Raw genomic sequence first — 25,042 nt, 5'->3', positions numbered from 1 at the left:
TATCTCTTTTAGCATCATAAACCTATCAAGGCCCTATGTAAAACAGGGAGAAGACACGGAGGGGTAAGTAGCAAGTTAATGGAGATGACAGCAAGCATGATTGAGACATGATAGATTTTGCAGAGGCTTTGAAAAGCAAACGGTGAAGCATTAAAACAATAAGAAGTTGGGAGGATGTTCCAAAGCAGGTAACAATAATATCATAGGATTCTGCCACCAGTGTAAGGGGCAGAGAGAAGAACCGCAGATTCAAGAGATTTAATGTTGCAGGCTGCAATATAGGGCTAGAGGTCACTACATGGCCAAGATGAGGTTCTGATGGGGCTTGTAATTAAGGACAAATATTTTGCATAGCATGTAGGACAGGAACTTAGCATGAAAATACCAATGAGAAAACAGCATTTATTGTATCCAGTCAATGCAGTTTTGGACTAGAATTCGTTTCAGGTGCAGCCTGGGAGGCTGGAAGGTAATGCACAGAAGAGAATAACTATACATTTTCCTTACATCTTCTATGACCTGAGAACTTCCTACAGCATTTTACAGCCAATGAAATATTTCTGGAGTGCAGTCACTGCTGCAATGTAGGAGACACAGTCGCGGGTTTGTGCACAGCAAATCCTCGCAAAGATCAATCCAATAACAACCAAGTTATCTGTTTTTGTGCTGTTGTTTGAGCGATACATTTTAGTCAAAGGAATGGTGGGCAACAGAATATTGTTTGTTCTTGTGTTTTTAAATGTGGAATGATCTTCTGTCAGTCTGTGGTTCATGTTTTTGCTGGTACAGATGCTAAATTTGGAGTAAGGATAGGATTCTTGGCAGCGTGGAGGAACAGAGGGATCTTGGTGTGCAGATACATAGATCCCTTAAAATGGCCACCCAAGTGGACAGGGTTGTAAAGAAAGCATATGGTGTTTTGGCTTTCATTAACAGGGGGATTGAGTTTAAGAGTCGTGAGATCTTGTTGCAGCTCTATAAAACTTTGGTTAGACCGCACTTGGAATACTGCGTCCAGTTCTGGGCGCCCTATTATAGGAAAGATGTGGATGCTTTGGAGAGGGTTCAGAGGAGGTTTACCAGGATGCTGCCTGGACTGGAGGGCTTATCTTATGAAGAGAGGTTGACTGAGCTCGGTCTCTTTTCATTGGAGAAAAGGAGGAGGAGAGGGGACCTAATTGAGGTATACAAGATAATGAGAGGCATAGATAGAGTCGATAGCCAGAGACTGTTTCCCAGGGCAGAAATGGCTAGCACGAGGGGTCATAGTTTTAAGCTGGTTGGTGGAAAGTATAGAGGGGATGTCAGAGGCAGGTTCTTTACGCAGAGAGTTGTGAGAGCATGGAATGCGTTGCCAGCAGCAGTTGTGGAAGCAAGGTCATTGGGGTCATTTAAGAGACTGCTGGACATGCATATGGTCACAGAAATTTGAGGGTGCATCCATGAGGATCAATGGTCGGCACAACATTGTGGGCTGAAGGGCCTGTTCTGTGCTGTACTGTTCTATGTTCTATGTTCTATGTTCTATGTTCTAAACCTTAATGCATTTAAAGGAAACTATTCAAGGAATGAAAATGAAGTTAAAAAATCAGTTCAAAACAATGATAAACAAGCATGGATTAGGATCTATAACAACTTCATGAACTAAAGAAGTATTATACAAAACTTGGTAGCTAACATGGCCCTTGGAGAATTCATAACAATGTATTCTGAAGTAAACATTTAAATAATTGAGCTGCAACAAATGAACCATTAAATTTGCTGATGCTTGTATGATTACAATTAACAAGGCAACTGTGCTCATTAAGAAAGCAGAATGCTTGATAATTGGTATGGGATTTAGTATCTATGCTGCAGGGTCAGAAGTATAGAGGTTGCATGTGACAGTTCATAACAGATAAAAGATTAAGATGAGTAATGGTCTCTGTCCAAAGGGTTTCCATTCAAAGCATATCATCTTTACATTGGAGGGGAAAGTTCAGATCATCTTTTTGTCCAGAAATCCATTTTGGAATTCAGAATAAATGGCCCAGAATTTCTATGCTAGGCCACTATAGACGTACAAATCTCACATTCTCTAACTTGTTGAAAATATGATTGGTTTTTGATTTGAATATGCTGTATTACATACTTGAACATGTTTTCATATTCAGCAAAAATACATTTTAGAAATAAAAATATTTTGTGGCAAACTTCCTTTGATTTCCTTTGCATTAGTGTGTTGTAATTGCACTGAGTAGGCTCTCCTCAAATGTCCAGGACAAACTCCTGATGAAGGATCTAGGCCTGACACATAGACTCTCCTCCTCCTCTGATGCTGCCTGGCCTGCTATGTCCCTCCAGCTCCACACTGTATTGACTTAATGCAAACACATATTTTCAGCTTGAGAGGTTTCAGCCCAGAGTTTATGAACATACAGGGACTGCAGTACATCAGGATGGGGGCAACTTACCTGGACACTATATTCCAGGAGGCAGTCAAGGCTGAGTCAACATGATTTTGCAAAAGTGATGTCATTTTTAACCAATGATTAAAGTTCTTTTGTGTATTCACATGTGCAGTGGACAAAGGAAAACTTGTGGATTTCCTGTACTGAGATTTTCAAAAGACATTTGACAAGGTGCAACATCAAAGGTTGCTATGGAAAACAAAAGCTCATTGGCATGGACAGAAGATTGGCGAGGTGTGACAAGTGATGTGCCACAGGGATTGCCACTAGGACCTCAACTATTTACACTTGATTTAATGACTTGGTTGAAGAAACTAAAGATAAGGTTGCTAAATTCCCAAATGACACCAAGATGGGTAAGAAGGGAAATGGGCTTCAGATTGGTTTCACAGGTCAGCACAACATCGAGGGCCGAAGGGCCTGTACTGCTCTGTAATGTTCTCCTCTCTATATTCTATATTCAGTCAAAGCATGGCTCATTTGATGATAACCTCAAATCTGTTTTCCAGTCGATCTCTGTTGAACATTCCCATTTTGCTAGCTTGACAAAAACCTCTCCACCACTGCCTTCAAAGATATTCAAACATCCTGACCATATCTACTCTGTCAAGAACCCTGAAGATCTAGGAGACTTCCATCAAATCAACTTGTGTTCTTCCCGAGTCCAAGGGATACAAAGCTATCCTGTTTAATTTCTATTCAGAATACACCCCATCCCACTTCTTCCAAAAACCAGTCTCGTAAATGTTTACTGAATGGCCCTCAATGAATTTACATCCTCCCCTAAATGAGGCCAATGCTGTGCACATTTGGCTCGATACAGCCTCATGAATGCTTTGCTTTGTTAAAGCAAAACCTTATTTGATTTTTTTATTAAATTCCCCTTGCGATGAATGATCAGCTTCTATCAGCTTTCCTGATTATTTGCTGTTCCGGCATGTTAGTTTTTTTACTACAATCTACCTATATAGCATGCAAAACAACACTTCTCAAGGCACCTCGGTACATGTGACAATAGTAAATAAAATCAAATTGTGGAATTATGAAATCTCTCACATTCAAAGCTCAAGTCTTCACCAATATCAAAGGCAGCCATGGGGAACATATAATTAGTCCTACTGGTGGACCACGGGGTTTCATGACCACACCATCACTGGAGGTGCTGTCATTCTATGGGGTCTTGTTGATAAAATGCATGTAAGTTGATGAATCATTCGGGTTAATGGGTTGGGTGGCTTGTTGCACTCACCATTGAGCACTGGTTGTGGAGTTATAGGGCATGGGGACAACATAAAATGATGGAGTTGCCTTGGTGCATAGGAAACTGTCCTGTCTGGCTATCATCTTAGCTGTATAGTTCGCCCATCGATACCAGTGATTATTAGGGGCATGCATCCATGTCAGGGAAGCAGGCTCTACATTCCTTACATTCCTGTGTCTCCCAACCTGTCTAACACCAGTATCATTAGGCCAGGTCAGCCATGTTAATGGCTTCCAAGTCTGTATACGAGTATGCAGGTCTGGAACTAGGAGGGAAGCTCCATGGACTGTCCCTGTCCCTTGCTCGGCCTCAGCACTAGGGGAAGGGCCACCTGCCACAGACTCATCATAGCCTCATTGCTGCTCGTCCTTAAATTACTAGCATCTTCAGGGACCTCACCAACTCCTTGCTCATGATCCCGCTGGGGGTGCTAGTGTCCTGCACAGTTTCCTGTGCGTCCTGTTTGTGTTCAGCCCCCTCAGCCTCAGCCCCACTTACCTCCGCTTCAGAGTCAGTGTGTATCTGCGGTACAGCTTTAGTGCAGTGATTACGGTGGTGCCACACGTGTCGTCCCTTCACTCGGACGGCAGTAGGTGGTTCCTTAGTTACCATGAAAGGTCCTTCCCTTCTTGGCTCATTCCACCACCTCCGGAAGACTCGTACGTGCTGGGATTGATAGGTCCTTCTTTGTTACCAGGTGCCAGTTCTTCTTGTTTCTCCTGCGCGTGGATAGACTCATGTATAATGGTTAGCTGCTGCATGTGCTGTTTAAGTTCTAGGGTTAGTTGCTCTAGACTGGGCCCTTCATATGGGCCCCTCCACTTGGGCACCAGCATGGGCCTGGCTGTAAGCATCTCGTGCGGTGTTAAATTTGTCATGCAGTTAGTCTGCATGCGGTAACTCATTTGTGCTAGTGGCAGCGCATCGACCCAATTAAGCTTAGTACTTGCACAGATTTTATTTATCTTAACTTTTAAAGTCCCATTAATTCTTTCTACCATGCCCTGTGACTGAGGATGGTACACATCCAAACCTCTGTTTGATCCTTAAAGCCTGTAGAACCAACTTAACTACTTTTTGTACAAAGGTAGACCCATTGTCTGAACTGATTTCAGACAGTGTACCAAACCTTGGGATAACTTCATTCGTCAGAAATTTTACTACTGTTCCTGCTCTCAAACCTTTGGATGGAGCTGCTTCCACCCACCTGCTGAACCTGTCAATCACCACTAACATGTACTTATTTCCTCTTACCTTCTTTGTCATATCAACATAGTCAATCACTAAGTGCTTAAACGGTCGTTCGGGTACTGCTTTGTGCCCTATAGGGGTCATTATCCCCTTTATGATGTTATACTGGGCACACACCTCACATTGTGATAGCATATAGTCCACTGAAGCCTGCAAGTAGGGCGACCAGAACCCGTCCCCTTTTATTTTCCTTATTATTTCTCCTCTTGCACAGTGATCTAGTCCATGCGCTTCTGAAATAAGAATTGTCAACAAAGGGGTGGGTGCCACCCACAGACCATCCTCTGTACTCTATAGACCCTCTTGATTCTGCCTGGCTCCCCTTTGTTTCCATAGTGTCTGCTCTGCTGGGTGGCTGAACTTTGAATTTCAATGATGAGCTACATCGTTGGCTCTGGGTCTACTTGCACCCGGGGTGCAATGACAACTGAAGAACAACCCAAAGCTACCTTAGCCGCCTCATCTGCCACCTGATTACCATTTATCACCATATCACTGCCTTTCCTGTGTGCCTGGCATTTGATGACAGTCAGTGCCTTTGGTTTCATCATAGCATTAGTCAATTCTATAATTTGTTCACAATGTGGTGTGGGTTCCCCATTTCTTTTCTTGAAACCTCTCTGCTTCCACACCGCCCCAAATAGGTGACATATCCCATGAGCATAGGTCGAACCCATGTAGATGTCAGCCTTCTTACCCTACATTAGCTCACAAGCCACCGTTAAAGCCTTAATCTCAGTCTGAACAGGGTTATGGGCAGGTCTCCAGCTTAATTGTCTTGAACTGGGGTTGGTCACACATCACAACTGAAAATCCTGCATGATTCCCATCATAGTCCCTATAACACGAACCATCCGTGAACAAAATCTCTTTGTCTTGAGCAGGCAATGGCTCAGATTGTAAATCAGCCCTCAATTTAGCAAATGTGGTTACCTCCCTAACACAGTCGTGGGGTCCTCCTTCATACTTTAGTGGGACGTAGTCTGCTATATTCTTTGTAGTGCATCTCTGTATTGTTATGTCTGGGAATGTTAACAACATTCGATATGCTACAATCCCAGCAGGTGTCAGTACAAATTGTCCTCTCTCTACCAATTCCACTACCTTATGGTGTGTGTGCAGTACAACAGGATAACCCATTGTTACAGAAGATGCCTCCTCGTATGCATAATATGCAGCTGCTAATCGTTGGTAAAACGGTGGATATCCTTGAGCCACTTCATCCAATCGAGTGCTATTGTAAGCAGTAGGCTGTTTGGATTTCCCTACCCCTGCCTCCTGCATAAGCACTGCAGTGGCATACCCTTCCTGCCTGTTTGACACGTAGAGGTGGAAAGGTCTGTCATAATCAGGCAGGACCAATGCTGGAGCTGACTGTAAGGCCTGTTTAAGGGTGTTGAAGGCCGTCACAGCCTCCTCGTTCCATTGCAGGGCAGTCTTCAAGCATGAGTGTCCCGCTGCCTTCATTATTTTCCTTGGGGTGCTGTAATTTCAGCGTACTCCTCAATCCAGTCTGAACTAAACCCTGCCATTCCCAAAAATGTCATCATCTGTCCTACTGTTTCAGGTCTGGGGGCTTTAGCAATTGCCTCAACCTGATTTGGCGTTATCATTTTCGTCCCTTTAGAAATCAGTCTACCCAGGTATTCAACTTGCTGTTCACAAAACTGTAGTTTCTTCCTGAACACCTTGTAACCCCATATGCTAATCGTCCTAGGAGGAGAATAGTGTCTTGCTCACACTATTCCTGACTTTCTGGGCAGACTAATAAATCATACTGAATCAGCCTACTTCCCAACGTCATGCTTTCTAAGTCTGATTTTAAAACCTGGTTAAATACATGTGGAGAATGTTTAAACCCCTGCGGCATTCTAGTGTAAGTGTACTGTTGACCCTTGTACATAAAAGCAAACAAATACTAGCAATGCTCCGCTAGTGGACTATTAAAGAAAGCAGAACATAAATCAACAACTGAAATCCAGCCTACCTGTGGGGGTACATTGGTCAACAGTATGTGTGGATTTGGAACCACGTCTGGCCACTTCTCCACCACTTCATTTACTGCTCTCAAATCATGCACAAGTCTCCATTTAGATCCATCTGCTTTTAAAACTGGCAGCAATGGAGTGTTACAGGGACTGTTTGTTTTCCTAAGCACCCCTGCTTCCAGCAATCCCTGTATCATTATTGCTGTTCCTTCTACTGCTTCTGACTTTAAGGGATACTCTTCTAGGTGGAGTAGCTCCTCTCCTTAGTCTTATTTCTACTGGATTTGCTGACTTCACTGTCCCTACATCTGTGTCATGCTGCGACCATAGAATAACTGGCAATGCATTCAGTCGCTCATCCTGTTGTGGATTATTTTTCTCAACTGTTACCAGCGTACTCCGCTGGGGAGTTACCTCAACTTCTTTTGGGCTTCCCGTCATATCTGTACATACTGCGATTCGCACATAATCATTATTCCCAGATTTCTAAACCCCTGAGGCTTTTGCTTGCCAATCACTAATCCTTTCTGCTTGCCTTACCATGGGTCCTAAGTCTTTAGACTGACGTCCCTCACTCACTAACAATGTCACATGTTGTACGCCTCCCGGTACACGATATCATTTTTTCCAGGAATTCATTTCTTTTTATTTGCAACGCCATTCCCTGCTTTCCTATTATTATGGCTTCACTTTTTAAATGTTGTTGAGTAACAACTTCACAATGCCATTGCCTTTCTAATGTTTCACTCTGAGTCTCATCAAATATTACTGTACAACACAGTTCAGACTTGGGCGGTTTAGCTTTGGGTAGTAATGCTAGAATTTCTGTCTCCCATTTTTCCCACGTGTTCTGAATATAATGTTCTATGTCTCCTATCCAATATACATTAGCATTTCCAGTTTTCTGCATTACCATCTGACCACTTACTTTTTCTACACTTAAACCCTGCTGAGTACATTCCAATCTCACTCCTAATTTTAGCAAGGCATCTCTACCTAACAAATTAAGCGGTGTTCCTTTAGATACTAATATTGGCAAAACTATTTCTCTATCTTCCATTTTTAATCTCACTGGAGCTGTAAATCATGTCAACTGTGATTTTCCCAAGAACCCTATAGTCTTAACAAATTTTCCTGACATGGGAAGGTGGGAGGCATATTGCGGTTGGACGCAGGTGTATGTGGCTCCAGTATCTATCAGTATTGGTGTCAACTGTCCTTCTAAACTAACCTGCACAACGAGTTCCTGTTCAGCCTCCCATATTATCATTAGGCACTGTCCCTTCACACCTGGATTCCCTGGGCACCCCTAGCAGACCCCATATGGGTTGACAGGTCCCACTGGGCCCGCAGGTGCTTGTGGTGGGGCAGTCAGGTATTCTCTGCACATAGGCCCGTTATGGTACGGGGAGGGCCGGAACCAATATGGGCAGTTCCTTCTAAAGTTGCCTGGCTGATAGCATCTCCAATACATTACCTCTGTCTCTCCCTGAGTCTGGCCTCTTGCTATGTTTTTTGGCCCCCTACCTCTCTGTCCTTGTCCTTGGGAACCCAGTTCTGTTTGGGCTGTTGTTTAATTTTACCTCAGCCCCTCCAGATCCTGGGTTCGTCAAGGTTCGTAATGTGGCAGTCTCCCCGCTTTGGTAAGTAATGGCAGCATCTTCCCTCGTGGGGGCTTTTTACCTTTACTACAACTGCCACGTGGTGTTTCCTCATCAGATTCTAGTTCTGGTTTTATCTCCAATTCATCCCATCCTTTACTCACTTTTCCTGCTCGCGTATCTCCGTTTGTCTGTTTCTCTTCCTCCTCTTTTACCATTGAGTTACTTTCACTCCTTCCCTGCCGTGCCTTCCTCTTACTGTCCAGGAACTCCTCATACTCTTTGTGTTGCCTTAATCTTTGCAATGTAATAATTTCTTGTCTTAATTCCTGCTGTTCCTGCTGTATAGCTTCCAATTCTTCCTGCCTTATCTTTCTTTCTGCCTCTCTTTTTTCCTTTAAGGTATTCTTCTCTTTTTCACCCCTTTCCCATTCTAGTTATCCCTTTATCTCCACCGTTCCCCTTATTACGGGGCATTGCCTCGCATTTTCATTGTCTGCATAGGGAGGGGGTCTATCCAGCTCCTCCAAGCCTGGGCACAGGGAGGATTTCTTTTCTGATTCTTCTACTTCTGTAGTCTGATTAACCTGTCCTTTGGCACCCTTCCTGGTCACAACTGGTGCCTGTTGAGGTTTTATCAACTCGTCCCCTTCTTTCCTAAAAAGATTTAGTATTTCCATCTCCTGTTCCCTCTTTTCACGTTTTTTAAAAATTTGTCTGTTGGTCTGTGGTTTTTAATTAACCCTTCCATTTCCTCGCATATACTAATATCAAAGGTACCCTCTTTTGGCCATTTAGTCAATAACTTCTCAGTTCTTCTTGCCCATTTCTCAGAAATTTTTATAATTTTTTTGCCACTGGAAACCTTGTACTTAGTATTTCAATTGCAGTCCCTTTTTTCAAGGTTAAAACCACGTTGGCCCAACTATCAAAAAGTCCTTGTCTTTACAGACCTCTGTAATCTGATGCTACTGCTGAAAACTGTAACTGTTCCCTGTTACTTTGTTCCAGCCGATTACTGACAATCTGCCTGCTTTTAATTTAAAATAGATTCACTAGTACTTTCAGTACAACATCCTTTACTTTACTTGTTCTGCCATACTGACCCCTGCTTTTCCAGGGTGGTATCTACAGAACTCTCTGCCCTGTCCCTGTACGAGGCAGTATCCACAGGGACTTACTTACACCACATGGAGAGATAATGGGAACTGCAGATGCTGGAGAATCCAAGATAACAAAGTGTGGGACTGAATGAGCACAGCAGGCCAAGCAGCATCTTTGGAGCACAAAAGCTGACGTTTCAGACCTAGACCCTACATCAGAAAGGAACACTTTGTTATCTTGTGTTAAGTAGTGTTATCTCTCCAAGCTATTCGTCTGCTGAATCATCTCTGCTACAATTTATTTCTCAGCTTATTAGACTATGATCATTTTCTGCTGCAATGGTCTCTTCTGCTTCAAACTTAATCTATAAGATTGTGATTATTTATTACTACATCTGCCACAATGGTTCTTCGCCTCGGGTTGACACCATTACATCATGCTCGTGCTTACTTCTATGTCACATGCTTTAATTAACTTAATTCATTTGCCATTAATAGTTAGCCTCGTTATACTACCATTGTTCTATACTCCCTTGGCCTATGCTCAAGCACATCATTCTATTAAGGTACGGCATTTCATTGATTATTGTAACATTCCATAATTCAGCACATCATCCTACTGATCACTGTAAGATTTAACCCTTCATCTGCCCCTATATTTTTATTTTCCATCAACTACCAACTCAAAAGGCTATCCACGACAAAACTGCCACCTGACACAGTTATCCCTGACACTTAAGGCCATGATAGGACTTCAGATAACAAGTCTGCACCTCAACATGTTTGCCCCAGACATGACTACTTATTGCCACGGCTGCTCCCAAACACAGAGTCCTCAACGTGACCATATGCTGATACTCCATTTCCCCAACATGTCTACCCCCGACATGAGTAAACTCCTGACACAATTAAATGACTGACAAGACTACCCTCTACCACAGCTACCCTTGATATTGCTCACCCCCAAGCACCATTAACCACTGACAACTCTGCCACTTAACAAAACTTCCCATGACGTGTCTGAACTCCCAAAGTGAGTGCCTCTGAAACGACACTTTAACATGATGATACACTTGCATTCCTACCCAAGAAATGGCAAGCACCCTGATAAGAGCTATGTTCTGATACAACTACCGCAAACGTGATCCTTCCTTAGGTGTGACTAAATCCTTCAAAGAACAAGTACCCTAATGCAATGATGCCCCTGACTCAAATTAACCTTGCAATAGTTGTCCTCTTGATATGACTTCACCCCGATCTAATCCTCCATTGAGATGAAAAATTTCATTATGTCTGGCATGATTGAAATCTGTGTTTAAAGAAGGAGACGTGAAGGCGTGCTTTCTCGTCCTCCCCTCAGCAGGGCTGAAACGTACGAAGGCCAACAATGGAAAGGGTTGTGGCAATAATTCCTCCAGGGCTTTAAGAAGGTTCTGCTAGTTCAGAAACCACAGTAGATGCAGCTTTTTCTGTTAAATGTCAAACTTCATCCACTAATGACCTGGCAATGTCTTCCAGTCGTGGATATGGAAGGTGCCCAAACAAGGTGGTCAACTCGTGGCTGTCTTCATTTTACAGTAGTTTGAAATTAACCTCACCTTTCCTGTTTTACTATTTACTAGTAGGATTTGTGACAATCCTGTAACTTTGAAAGGTTCTATTTTCATGGTTTCTTACAGATAGAGTTTGAAAGGGAATTATCGAGTTGACTAGTTAATACCATTTGAGTAAACAGCTGTGGATGGAATGGATTTTCCATTTTTTTACACTCTGAATGGGTTTGGCCAGCTAATGGGATGTTAGCGACAGTGTAGAGAGTATGGACAATGATATTGAGAGAAATTCTGGCTATTGAGATGTGGGTAATGTTGACTTGGAATGTAGAGTGATGATCCAATTTATTCTTTGAATGAAATGGGTTATCTGAAAATTAACATCGGTTTGATGGCCATCATTAGACTCCTAATGTTCACATGTACATGGAGACTAGCGAATGATGTAAGATTTGGAAAAATTGATGCTGGACATGGAGACTAGTACATAGAATGGAGGCGGAGTGGGCTGTGAGCAAGAATGATGATACATACGGGGACTGGCCTGTGTACTGTCAGAGATGGTGGGATGTGGCTTGAGAGTGATGAATGCCTCTGACGCTCTCCGATGGGATGAGTATGTTACACAGGGTTGCAGGAGAGCGAGATGAAGTACACAACGCTGGGCAATGGAATGGATGTGATAGTGTGGCTGGTGAATGGAGCTCTAATTGACATGTGATTGGCTGATGGGAAGAATGAGTTGTGTCTTAATGTGAAGTGTTCTGATGGACAAGATGATTACCTAATAGGACAGGTGTAATGGTGGATATGCCTGTCAGAGGACACTGGCTCATGGGTTGAGAGCATATCTGGGAGCTGTTGAGGAATGTTGATGGATTTGAAACATGCCCAGTCAAATGGAAGCAATGGTATGGTGTGGTGTTTAGGCTGATGGCACATCTCAAGAACTGCCAATTACATTGGGATAATAGTTGGATCAGAATGGCCGTTCGATGGACCTTTTCATGTTGGATGGTTTGAAAGAAGCATGATATTGAACATGGAAGGTGGAGAATGAGATCAGAGCAAGATTAATTGGTTGGAGACATGAGATTGATGATGAAGGAGATAAGTGGCCAAAGGCATTCCATATTTCAGGGTGGGAGATAGAGAGCTAGTGAACGTGGAGGCTGGTCAATGGAATGGGCGTAACAGAGTCGGGAGCTAGATTGTTTAGGTACATTGAGACTGACAACTGGGGCTATAATATTGAGTGGACAGGAAGACAGCTTTGATGGACATGGAGGCAGACCATGTGATGATTGTACTGGTGGAGTGACGTAGGCACTGTGAAGCATTAAGTTAGTTTGAGAATTTCTAGGTCACGTGTTTCTCCTCTCCCTCCTGGCATGAAAGCCTGAGCCATACATTCCTAAGATCACCCAACTACACATGGAAGAGCGAGTTTTGAGAAGATTTGTAGCTCAGGTTGAATTTCTAGATGTGAGTTTGCTCGCTGAGCTGGAAGGTTAGTTTTCAGAATTTCGTCACCATTCTAGGTAACATCATCAGTGAGCCTCCGGTGAACATAACACCAGTGCTTCACCGGAGGCTCACTGATGATGTTACCTAGGATGGTGGCGAAACGTTTGAAAACTAACCTTCCAGCTCAGCGAGCAAACTCACATCCAGACACATGGAAGAGTTCGCCCTCACTCAGAGTAAGTTCTCTTTTAAACCTTCTGACTGTGTAACGTTTAAAAGTTTTGGCAGTTATGCCTATCTCATTGTTGGATATTCCTTGTTCCCATCTCACTCTGGGCCCTACCAACAATTGTTTCTCCACTTTTTTTGGTAACATAAATGGCGCTGTTTGCCTCTGCTGTGTGGAATTGGAAAAATGATCAATTTTCCTTCCACTTTCCACTCAATTTGGCTGGGGTCAATCTATGATGCCACTCTTACAGTCCTCAAAATCTCTGTCTCCAAGTCTGGGGATAGGATGGCTGTCAATTTCCAATATAAACCCATCAACCTGCATAGTTGCCCAGACTATACCTCTCCACAAATGCTTCTTCAAATGACTTCAACCATTCACCTGGTTTCTCTCTGTCTCCATCATGTTTGTTCTAACGCTGCCACCTTCCGCAGGGGTAGATGCGAAATGTCTACCTTTCTCCTCAAACAAATGTTCACCGCTCTCGAAGATGATTTTTTTTTTATTCGCTGTATCTGAACTAAACCCTTTCCTTCTCTGTCACAACAAAGAAAAGGTCCGTCTCGTCCTAACTTTCCATTCGTTCAGACTCAACATCAAAAGCACCATGAGTTGCCATGTAAGTCACCTCCACGCTGATGCCACAAGCACACATATATTCCACTTACCAATGGCAATGGCAATGGAAGACATGGATTTAGAATGTTATGGATGAGCTCGATTACACCAAAGACTGGGGACCACATCCCATCTGACGTCACCAAGCAAAACCAAGGGAAGTTCTGGCCCCGATACCAAATCTAAAACATGAAATACCAGAATATATTCTTTAAACGACTGACAACAGTCACTGATCCTTGAACCACCGTCGCTGTTTTCTCAGTACAATATCTACCTTTCAGATTCAGGCAACAAATGGCGACAAATCGATCAAATGTGAAAGCGACAGCAAACCAGACTCAACAGTCAGTGGCTGCATAAAGGAGGAGAGAATGGATATTGCACACAGGGAGGTTCATCAGGGAATAAATTCTATAAGCAATTGGCATATGTCTTAATATCAGATCAAGAAAAATTGTAAGATCCGCAATAGCCATCATTATCAGGCAATGTGTGATGCATCCAGACAGGCCTCAGTTCCTGCAAAGCAGTATGAAAATTGTCATGACATTAGCTGCAATGAAAGCAGGAAGAAAACAACATCATTCATTAGCATATAGGGGAGAGCATCACTTTGATTGATAACCTGATGTGATTTCCAAATGCGCTCATTTATGGAAATATTTGCATTTGGAAAATAAATGGAGTAAACTATTTCAAAACATGAAATGAAAAATATAGGATACACTGATTCCTCAAACAAACAAATGCACATGGACGAGATGATTGTATGACACCATCATTCACAACATCAGTACACTCTCATTTCCAGAAATTCTTGTGTTCAATTTTGAAAAGTAACAGTTTAAATTGTTCCAAAACGTCAAATGCAAAACTCTCACTGTCATATCATCAGATACACATAAAAGGGATCACTGTATAAAGCCATGATCCACTGTATCCCTGTTGATAAGACAATGATGACTTTGTTATGACAGAATAGATCATTGAAGCTCACACTAAATTGTTTCATTAGGGATTGAGTCTAGGAAATGCTGGCTGTTATCATGTTTCAAAAACTTCTGGAAGTCTTTTCAGAAAGTCATCTGATACTGCAAAGCGTGACAAATAATTCACAGCTGTCATTTTTGGAGTTTCGCTTTATTAGAATTCCAGGGAAATTTTTTTCTCAATACCAGAATGCCTGTTTTCCTGATCCTAATTTTAAAAAAATGCCCATGCAGCAATCTCAGTCAAGCAGAACTCAATAATTATCTGGCTTCCACATTACAGGAGCATGTAATTGCACTGGAAAGAGTGAAGCAGAAATTGACCTAGAAATTGCCTGCACTGCAGTCATTTTGATATGAGGAGAGATTTCAAATACTGAGCTTGTTTTCCTTGAAGCAGCAGAGAATGAGCTGTTGGACATCACTCAAATAAAGGAGAATGCAATAGCAACTCTAATTATGAACACATTATTGATGATTAAAATGTAGCTACAGCGATCGGCACAATATCTGATTGTAATCTGTAGAAACATTTCCCATCATTTAAAGTAATGGCGGGTTGGACGTTGATGGATGGGCATTGATGTTAACAAATGTTTAAAGAAAAATTAGATCATACTATTAGTAAAATGCTTAAAAAGAATTGCCCACGGTTGAAAGGAGAACAGGATAATATTTGAACTCTTGTATAATTTGTTGCTGTAATTGCATGCAACCTAATCAACTGATGTGGGGCGAAGTGTCTCTGATGATTGCATAATGGCTTTAATGCACAGATAGGGGATGAAATGGAGGAATTGACACCTCAGCAAGGTTCAGTAGGATAGTCACAGAATGAATGATGATGTCAATACTACTGTTAATGAAAGGGCTAGCAATTAATAGCTAAATGCGGAGAGTTACCAGGGATTCCAACAAAAATGAGCATCAGATAGGAAAAGTACTGGATAATATAAATCAGATTTTGTATCCAATAATCTGAAAAGTCCAGACGAGAAACAACAAAAAGAGACCAGGATAAATTGCAATCCATCGTGTAACATTCCAGGACCTTGTTCTCCAGGTTATGATCCATTGCAATGACTTTACAATGTCCTGTTCTCAGATTCTGATCTCTCCTACCCCTCCCTCTGTGCAACTGTTAATCTGTGTTAACGTCGGAGGAGACAGTCCCGGAGACACTATGAGATAACACACTGAAAACAGTCCCATATTAAGAGAAGAGAGAAATCTCCAGAGACACGTTTTGGATCCTCAGAGATTGAAAATAATCACTGAATGAAGTGGTTTTGTAGTCAGATAACGTTATAGCTCAGGCCTTTATTTGCATCAAAAAGATGACAATGCCTATTCCGAAATTCATAGACCTTCACTGGATTCAAGCTGACAATTCGGCCTATCTGCTGGCCAAAAATGATCTCCATGGGGCAGCACATGAATTTTTATAAATAGCAATGTTTTTATCTCTCTGACTCAATTGTTGGCACTCTCATCTCTCTGAATTAATGTTCATGTTGTCTCTGACTATTTACTGTCATAATTTTTGTTGGCAACCAAATTTAAGCGAAAGCACTGTTAATTAAGTGGAAGTATTCCTGCTTTTCGTTGCAAGCAGCATTACAAAGTGCCAGTATCATCTATGCCTGGCTGCGGTTTCATTGTAGCTATAAAGCCATAAAGACACATGTGCCATACCCATGTGCAGAATCTCACGGTCCATAAAATGAAGGAGGAGGAGAGGGGAGGGGTATTGGTGGGGCTGTTGTGACTTGGAGAGAAACTTATTCCCAGACTGTTTCCAAGAATGTTGAACTTAACCACTGCTTTGGCAGACCCCCACAAGCACCAGACCTTGAAATTAATTGCTTTTGTCTCTGAAAAGGATGTTAGTTCAAATCCCACCACCTCCCAATTTAATTACAGACCAGTAAGTCTCACGTCTGTCGTCTGCAAGGTGTTAGAAAGGATTCTGAGGGATAGGATTTATGACCATCTGGAAGAGCATGGCTTGATTAAATACAGTCAACACGGCTTTGTGAGGGGCAGGTCATGCCTCACAAACCTTATCGAGTTCTTTGAGGATGTGACTAGAAAATTTGATGAGGGTCGAGCTATGGATGTGGTGTATATGGACTTCAGTAAGGCATTTGATAAAGTTCCCCATGGTAGGCTCATTCAGAAGGTCAGGAGGAATGGGCTACAGGGGAAATTAGCTGTCTTGATACAGAATTGGCTGGCCAACAGAAGACAGCGAGCGGTAGTAGAAGGAAAATATTCTGCCTGGAAGTCAGTGGTGAGTGGTGTTCCACAGGGCTCTGTCCTTGGGCCACTACTGTTCGTAATTTTTATTAATGACTTGGATGAGGGGATTGAAGGATGGGTCAGCAAGTTTGGAGATGACACGAAGGTTGGAGGTGTCGTTGACAGTATAGAGGGCTGTTGTAGGCTGCAGCGGGACATTGACAGGATGCAGAGATGGGCTGAGAGGTGGCAGATGGAGTTCAACCCGGATAAATGCGAGGTGATGCATTTTGGAAGGTCGAATTTGAAAGCTGAGTACAGGATTAAGGATAGGATTCTTGGCAGTGTGGAGGAACAGAGGGATCTTGGTGTGCAGATACATAGATCCCTTAAAATGGCCACCCAAGTGAACAGGGTTGTTAAGAAAGCATATGGTGTTTTGGCTTTCATTAACAGGGGGATTGAGTTTAAGAGTCGTGAGATCTTGTTGCAGCTCTATAAAACTTTGGTTAGACCGCACTTGGAATACTGCGTCCAGTTCTGGTCGCCCTATTATAGGAAAGATGTGGATACCTTGGAGAGGGTTCAGAGGAGGTTTACCAGGATGCTGCCTGGACTGGAGGGCTTATCTTATGAAGAGAGGTTGACTGAGCTCGGACTTTTTTCATTGGAGAAAAGGAGGAGGAGAGGGGACCTAATTGAGGTATACAAGATAATGAGAGGCATAGATAGAGTTGATAGCCAGAGACTATTTCCCAGGGCAGAAATGGCTAACACGAGGGGTCATAGTTTTAAGCTGGTTGGAGGAAAGTATAGAGGGGATGTCAGAGGCGGGTTCTTTACACAGAGAGTTGTGAGAGCATGGAATGCGTTGCCAGCAGCAGTTGTGGAAGCAAAGTCATTGGGGACATTTAAGAGACTTCTGAACATGCATGTGGTCACAGAAATTTGAGGGTGCATACATGAGGATCAATGGTCGGCACAACATCATGGGCTGAAGGGCCTGTTCTGTGCTGTACTGTTCTATGTTCTATGTTCTATGTTCTATGTTCTATGTTATTGCTATGACTGAGACTTGGTTGAGGGTAGGGCAAGATTGGCAATTAAATATCCCTGGGTATAGATGCTTCAGGCTGGATAGAGAGGGAGGTAAAAGGGGTGGAGGAGTTGCATTTCTGGTCAAAGAGCATATCAAAGCTGTGCTGAAGGAGGGCACTATGGAGGACCCCAGCAGTGAGGCAGTTTGGGCACAGCTCAGAAATAGGAAGGGTGCAGTAACAATGCTGGGACTGTACAACAGGTCTCTCATCAGCGAGCATGAGATAGAGGTGCAAATATGTTGACCGATTATGGGAAGATGTCGGAGCAACAGGGTGGTGTTGACGGGAGATATTAATTTTCCCAACATTGATGGGATTCACATTGTGTTTAGGATTTAGATGGAGCAGAATTTGTAATAAGTATTGAGAAGGGTTTTATAGAGCGGTATGTAAGTAGTCCAACTCAGGAAGGGGCCATTCTGGACCTGATGATGGGAATGAGCCTAGTCAGGTGGTTGAAATTCCAGTAGGGGATTACTTTGGGAATAGTGATCACAATTCCATAAGTTTTAGAATACTGATGGACAAAGACGAGAGTGGTCCTAAAGGAAGAGTGCTGAATTGGGGGAAGGCCAACTATCGTAAAATTCGGCAGAAGCTGGGGAATTTGGATTGGGAGCAGCTGTTTGAGGCTAAATCCACATTTGATATGTGAGAGTCTTTTAAATAGAGTTTGATTCGAGTGAGGACAGACATGTCCCTGTGAAAATGTGGGATAGAAAGGGCAAGATTAGGGAACCATAGATGACAGGTGAAATTGTGTGACTAGCGAAGAGGGAAAAGGAAGCCCACATAATGTCTGGGCAACTGAATACAGGCTAAGCTTTGGAAGAATATCGGGGAAGTAGGATCAATCTGAAATGAGGAATTAAGATGGCTAAAAGGGGTCATGAAATATCTTTAGCAAACAGTACTAAGGAAAATCCCAAAGCCTTTTATTCATACATAAGGAACAAGAGGGTAACTAGAGAAAGGGTTGGCCCACTCAAGGACAAAGGAGGGAAGTTATGCGAGGTTTCAGAGAAAATGAGCGAGATTCTTAATGAGTACTTTGTTTCGGTAATCACTGAGGACAGGCACATGACGGATGTGGAGGTTAGGAATAGATGTTTGATTATTCTAGGTTAAGTCGCCATAAAGAGGTGGAAGTGTTGGGTATTCTAAAAAGCATTAGGGTGGACAGGTCCAGATGGGATCTATCCCAGGTAACTGAGAGAAGCAAGAGAGGAAACAGCTGGGGCCTTAACAGATATCTTTGTAGCATCCTTGAGCACAGATGAGGTCCCGGAGGACTGGATAATTGCTAATGTTGTCCCCGTGTTTAAGAAGGGTAGCAAGCATAATCCAGGTAATTATCGACCAGTGAGCCTGACGTCAGTGGTGGGGAAGCTGCTGGAGAAGATACTGAGGGACAGTATCTATTTACATTTGGAAGAAAATGGGCTTATTACTGATGGGTGGCATTGTTTTGTGCAGGAACATTCACACCTTACCAACTTGATAAAATTCTTTGAGGAAGTCACAAAGCTGTTAGATGAGGGAAGGGCTATGGATGTCATATTCATGGACTTCAGAAAGGCATTTGATAAGGTTTCCCATGGTAGGCTGATGGAGAACGTGAGGTGGCATGGCATCCAGGGTGTACTAACTAGATGGACAGAGAACTGGCTGGGAAACAGGAGACAGAGAGCTGTAGCAGAAGGGAGTTTCTCAAAATGAGGAACTGTGGCCAGTGGTGTTCCACAGGGATCCGTGTTGGGGCCACTGTTGTGTGTGATGTACATAAATGATCTGGAGGAAAGTATAGATGATCTGATTAGCAAGCTTCCTGGTGACATTAAGATTGGTGGAGTAGCAGATAGCAAAGGGGACTGTTGGAGAATACAGCAGATTATAGATAGATTGAAGAGTTGGGCAAAGAAATGGCAGATACAATTCAATCCAGACAAATGCAAGGTGATGCGTTTTGGAAGATCTAATTCAAGAGTGAACTAAACAGTAAATGGAAAAGCCCTGGGGAAAGCTGAAGTGCAGAGAGATCTGAGTGTTCAGGTTCATTGTTCCCTGAAGGTGGCAACGCAGGTGGGTATAGTAGCCAAGAAGGCATACGGCATGCTATAATTCATCATTTGGGGTATTGAGTACAAGGATTGGCAGTTCATGCTACAGATTTTGGTTCAACCACACTTGGAGTACTGTGTACAGTTCTGGTCGCCACATTACCAAAAGGATGTGGGTGCTTTGGAGACGGTGCAGAGGAGGTTCACCAGGATGTTGCCTGGTATGGAGGGTGCTAGCTATGAAGATAGGTTGAGTAGATTAGGATTATTTACATGAGAAAGACGGAGGTTGAGAGGGGACCTGATTGAGGCCTACAAAATCATGAGAGGCATAGACAGGGTGGATAGCAAGAAGCTTTTTCCCAGAGTGGGGGACTCAATTACTCAGGGTCACAATTTCAAGGTGAGAGGAGAAAAGTTTAAGGGAGATATGTGTGGGAATTTCTTTACGCAGAGGGTGGGGCGTGCCTGGAACAAATTGCCAGCGGAGGTGGAAGAGGCAGGCACGATAGCATCATTTAAAATGTACCTAGAGAGATACATGAATGGACACGGGGCAGAGGGATAGAGATACTTGGAAATTAGGTGAAAGATTTCAGTAGAGTGTCTGGATTGGTGCAGGATTGGAGCGCCTGTGCTGTAATTTCTTTGTTCTTTGTTCTTTGAAACCTGCCGATGCCTTGAGGGACTTCACAGCCACTGAACCTGCTGCAAAATTGATTAGCAACACAATTCATATTTGTAAGAAGGTTTCAGTTATGGTGAATCAGTGATCATATTCACATAAAACTATCAATGGTCTTTTAAAAAATCAGAAATCAATGCATATTTCTCTTTAAATAAAATCACTCTGTACAATAATTCTTTGAAATAGTTTCCCAAAAACACAAACAAAGATCCAGAGGAGGCCACTCTGCAAATTGAGTACACTTGAGAGGCCAATGAGATAGTGTTTGATTTAATTTTGAAATGAACTGGACATTCCCACTTACCCTTGACAATATTTCATTGCCGTTGTGAATCTCCCTTTCACTGTTGTAGATATCTTGAAAGACACTGTCTCCTCTGCCCTTTGAGGAAGCCGTTGTCAAGAGTCCAGCACTGGAGAGGAAAGAATGCTTCTGGCTCTCTGTCTTGAGTGCCTGACCAGTATTTTTAAACCCTATCCATCGTACTGAATTTCCCAGCAAGACAGAATATCCTATTGCAATCGAACCAATCCAATGTCTTCAGGATCATATGTATTTTCTATAAGTCACCACTCAATCTTCTAATCACCAAGGATGCTCTTCCCTCTTGCATTTCCTCACTGGGCCAACAGCAGATTTCATTCTTCTTGTAACTATTGGACTGGAGAGTCAACACTTTATCTCACAGTGGCCACATTACACAGAATAAATTATGAGCCACCAACCACCACACCCCAGACCTCAATGTGAACATCAGTCCTGATTCAACTTGAAGATTTGTTGCTCAGAAAATTCAGCTCGAAATTATTTAGCTTTGGTGAAAACCTGCATTCATTTGCTGATACTGCTTGGTTACCTTTGTCCCAGACCATTTATATACACACTGCCATTTGAACATTTCTTCCACAGCTTTCTGCATCTGCAGATTTTCTCACATATTTTATAAGTTACATTGATTGTTTTGAATGTGCACTGCTGCTGCAACAGCAATCTCTCCCTCATCTTCTCTCTCCCCTTCACTCTCACTGTTTCTTTCCATCTCTCCCCTCCTCTCTCTCTCCCCCGAGTCTCCCACTTTGTCCTTCTCTCTCTCTTCCCCTTTTCTGGGAAAGCTGATGTCCTGCCTGTCGCTCTGTCTCTCTCCCCTTCTCTTTCTCTGGCACAATGAGGACAATTTAGGATTGAGATGAGGAGACATGTCTTTACCGAGAGAGGGGGGTGCTTGTGCAACTCTGTGCCACATGCAGTGGCTGAGGTTAAAATTTTGAATGCTTTGAAGAAGGAATGAAATAAATTTCTTGGAACCTGAGAGATGAACGGCAAATGTGGGGAGAATGCGGGAACATGGGCCGGATTTGGTTAATCAGCTTGGATCTTAGTGAGTGGCAGAACATGCTCTAAGGTCTGAAAAGCCTCCTCCTGTTTCTGTTTTCAATGCGTTTTTGTGGTAAACCGGTATCCCAATTGTTAATTGAGTAAATCATCTTTCTGACATTGCTTGTTATTTTGTTGCCTCGAAATTGTGCATTTGATCTCATCAAATAGATGAGACAATCCTGGTTATGAAAATCATTACATTTTATCTACTGAAAAAAATTGGGTTAACACACTGAATGTTGGTCTGGATGATTGTATGTTAACATATTATCTCCCTCTTCTCTTGGTGAAAAGATTTCTTCTAATCTCTGTTTCAAATGGCCATCAGTCTACCCTTAGCCTCTGACACTCGGTCTGGATTCCCCGCTCAATTCTGCCTGATGAACAATGGAATAAAGCATTCTGCTAACAAGGAACAAGTGTTACTCTGGAAGAAAATTCTTGACAGGTAATCTGACAGCATCTCTTCGAGGTGCCACCATTTATACCGTGTGATGGCACTGTGCCTTTCACTGATGTGTTCTGTGCGGTTTCACTTGCAGAGGAGTGTTGTCACATTGCTGCCAAAATGCATCCTTCAGGCAGGCACTTTTAAACTGCTTTCACTTTTCTCTCTTTCTTTTAAAGTCAGGTGAAATAATGGTGAATGGGCTTTTTCAGAATCACACAAACATAGAACTGAGGCTGTGGCCTTACTTATTTAGTGCTTGTTGTTGGCTTATGGAGCTGAAGGTTTGATTTCTTGACTGTGAGAGGGAAATTTTAGAGAGTGGTACCTTCCTCTCAAAAATCAAACAAAAAGTCCAGTTGGTGTTTCTTTCTGTTGAAGTGGAGAGAGATAGCACGTGAGAATAATAAATGCATTGCGAAACTTCCTGATCCATGCAGATGTTTATAGGACACTACCAAAAGTGAAACAGCCAATATTCGGTGTTTGCATAATACAATATCCTATGCAGTATTTCAGTAAAGTTACACCAAGCCTTAATTTTGTCCGAACTACTGTACTACAACTATGAATTGCGTTTTGATGAAAGATTAGAGATAGATCAAATGAATCTTTCTGGAACACTGTATGTCACATTTGCCAATTTTAAAAGGAAAGTGTAAAAATTAGAATGCGTGATATCTCCATCATGTATTTTGGCAGAGCCTGATAATACAGCCTGTATACAGTGGTACAGTGGCTCAGTGGTTAGCACTGCTGCCTCACAGAGCCATGATCCTGGGTTTGATTTCAGCCTCGGGCTACTGCCGCTATTGGGTTTGCACATTCTCCTGTGTCTGTGTGGGTTTTCTCCGGATGCTCTGGTTTCCTCCTACAGTCCAAAGATGTGCATTCCAGGTGAACTGGCCATGCTAAATTGCCTACAGTGCCCAGAGATGTTCAGGTGATGTGGGTTAGACATGGGGAAATCAAGGGTAGGGGAATGGTTCTGGTCGGGTTGCCCTTTAGAGTGTCACTGTGGGCTTGTAGGGCCAAATGGCCTGTTTCGACATTATAGTGATTCTGTGATTCTATGAACAGCTAACCCATTTCCCCTGGTTCCACAATAGGACCATGAGGAAGGTATGTAGTATTCAGCTATTCAGTCAGTCGAGGTGGCTTGCCATTTGATAGGTTTGTGTTTGATCCGAATCTTGTCCCACACACTACCTTTCCTTTTCCCAGCAGCTCTTGATTTCTTGACTGATGAGGATTCTATCTATATCAGCCTTGAGCATTCACAAGGATCCTGGCCCCACTCCAGCTCTCACCGATGTCTCATTTTTATAGCCCTCATTTTAAATTTGATTCTTCTGCCAATGGAAGGAGAGCATTGCAGGTGATTTCTTCAACACCTGATCTCACTGTACTGCTGGCTTTCAGGGCCCATGCACTGACAGATCACAATATCTCACTTCATCATCCTCTGTCAGTAGATTCCCAAGTATTGTTTATTCCATTGTGCTGTTTGATTTCTGCTAAAGCATGACCTCAACTTAGAGCAGAGTTGAACAAAAACAAAGTTGCTGGAAAAATTCAGCAGCTCTGGCAGCATCTGTGGAGGAGAAAACAGTTAACGTTTCAGGTCCGGTGACGCTTCCTCAGAACTTAGCAGAGTTGAACTTCATTCGACACTTTCTTCCACCCTTCATCAACCTTTATTCATCAGTCTGGTCTCACCAGCTATTCTCTATCCTGTCCATTACATTGATCATTTTTGTGTCAACTGCAAATTTCCAAATTGTTCCTCCACATTCACGTTCAAGTCGCCAAAGTGAAAAACAACCAGCAGGGGTCTCAACACCGAGTCCTGTGGAACACCACTTGCAACAGCTTTGCACTCGCAAACACAGCCTTTGGCTTCTTGTTTTACAGTTAACTTTGCATCCAAGTTGAAACATTCCCCTGAACCACACGGGCTTTTACATTTTCAGAAAGGATGGGCAATAAATACTTGCCCAAACAACGACACCTGCATCCTGCGAGTGATTGTTGAAAAATAACCTTCCCCTAGTTTAGACCTTTTATTCTTGTCCTATTCTTATTCTTTTCTATAACCCTGAAACTGAAAGAGGTACGATCACTATCATTGAAATGAATCCTGCCTGATTTCAGCTGCTCACGTAAAATGACTCCTGTATTGTTGAGCTTCACACAGACAGATCATTTAAAAAAAGTCACTTGAATGAATTTTAAGAGTTCTGTTACCTCTCTGCATTGCACAGTCAAGCTGTCCCAGTTATTGTTTGTGCAGTTCAAATCTCTTGCTATTACCGTCCTATTACTACTGAAGTATTCTCAAATTTTTTTTATCCAATTCAATTCTCTATCTCACTCGAGGCCATTAGTACATAACCATACTGTGTTCTATGATTTGAATTAGAGTTCAATGGTCTCCGCTGATGATTGTTTGAGATCACGTTCCTCTGCACCAGAATTTGGGTCCGTCACCATGACTGATCAGCCAGTGAGGAAGAGACTTGCATCAAGGAATGGTAAATGTGAACCGTTATGCAAAGTTTTGGCAAATGTATTTTGCTCGGGTGTTGGATGAAGTTGCTGACTTGGTCAT

At 42.7% G+C, this 25,042-nt stretch overlaps 1 pseudogene; it reads left to right on the top strand.

Moving 5' to 3' along the window:
- Nucleotides 1-25,042, top strand: part of LOC132206716 (myelin-associated glycoprotein-like) — a 109,697-nt pseudogene that overhangs the window by 58,660 nt on the left and 25,995 nt on the right.

This window comes from Stegostoma tigrinum, chromosome 41 (genome assembly GCF_030684315.1).
Source record: "Stegostoma tigrinum isolate sSteTig4 chromosome 41, sSteTig4.hap1, whole genome shotgun sequence".
NCBI lineage: Eukaryota > Metazoa > Chordata > Chondrichthyes > Orectolobiformes > Stegostomatidae > Stegostoma > Stegostoma tigrinum.
Note: the sequence above shows the minus strand (reverse complement) of the source record. Positions and strands in the feature narration are given on the sequence as shown.